The 1,259-nt window shown below is 53.8% G+C and overlaps 1 protein-coding gene across 1 annotated transcript in view; it reads left to right on the forward strand.

The window, feature by feature from the left end:
* ATP9A (ATPase phospholipid transporting 9A (putative)) overlaps positions 1–1,259 on the forward strand; it is a 127,543-nt gene that overhangs the window by 31,443 nt on the left and 94,841 nt on the right. The gene's annotated exons all lie outside the window — the stretch shown is intronic.

The raw sequence follows: 1,259 nt of genomic DNA on the forward strand, positions 1-1,259 counted from the left end.
GAGCCACCCCCGCCCCTCTGCGCCCCACAAACAGGCCACGGCTCCATCCTGCACATTGCCCCGCCACAACTAGGCAGTGCTTGCCCCAGCCCCACTTCACTCTCACCTCAGGGGCCTTGATTTGCCCCCCGCATTCCCCTTCCCTCCCTCCTCCCCTTCCACCACAACAGGCTTACCAGCTGGGTGCAGCTCTTCAAGCTGCCAGGCTGCGTGTTTGAAATCAGATCGGTATCAGCTGATATGCCTCCTTAAAACTGGCTATTGGTATCGGCCCCAAAAATCTCTTTTGGTGCACCCCTAATTTATATTAATACTTTGGTAGCAGTAATAGCTATGTAAGTTCTGACCCCAAACCTCTCCATGTATTCTCTTTCCTGGACTTTGGCAGACTTTGAGTCAGGCCAGTAATACTTCAAGTATGCTAGCTGTTTTTCTAGAGTAATAAAAAAAATCAGGGTCTCAACTCCAAAAGGCTTGCAATCTAAATAGGCTATCACTGGGTAGATGCCAGAATCAAACAGTCTTACCTTTTGTTTGCTCTGTAGCTTTTACATGGGTTTATTTAGCACTTTTCTACAGGTAGTGTTCTGCATTTGCAGTTTTTACTGAGTTTCGCTGATAAATTCCTTGATTTTTTTTTTTTAAAGTCATTCAGTTTTTACTGATTTACACCCGTTTTTTCAGTTCAAATCCCTATTAACCGGCACAAGTGAGGAATGTCCCATTCCCCACTCATGTTAGTTAACAGGGATTTAAACTGAGAAGCTGGTGGTGCTGGTAAGCTAAAAGTGCCGCTGTACTGGTTACCTGTGGCACGGGTTTCCGACTGGACATTGGTGGGGTATGGCGGGGGCCACATGTGGAATGGGTTCTTTGGGGGGTGGCAGTGGCCACGCGGGAGCCAGGGGAGGGTGACTGGAGCCACTGCCTGGGAACACGGGGTCTGGGCTCTGACCCTGGGTGGGACAAGGCGGGCTGTGGGAATCGCTCCCAGGGCAGGCAGGTCTGAGCTGCGCCCCAGTGGCTCTGGCTTTGGCCCTGCCTCGGGTGCTGAGAGCTGCGAGCCTTGCTGGGAGGGGAGGCAGGTGGAAGAGCCTGGCCCCGCTTCCTGTGGTGGGCATGCACCCAGCCGCTTCTCGCAGGGCTGGAGCCGATGCCTGGGGGCACGGGGCTCCTGGCTGTGACCGGGGATAGGACAGAAGGTGCCGGTGCCAGAGTCGGGCTTGGATCCTCCCCACATCACATCCGGCTGTGCGCCA

Source organism: Gavialis gangeticus, unplaced genomic scaffold (assembly GCF_001723915.1).
Source record: "Gavialis gangeticus isolate Ggan-Ray unplaced genomic scaffold, GavGan_comp1, whole genome shotgun sequence".
In the NCBI taxonomy this organism is placed as follows: domain Eukaryota; kingdom Metazoa; phylum Chordata; order Crocodylia; family Gavialidae; genus Gavialis; species Gavialis gangeticus.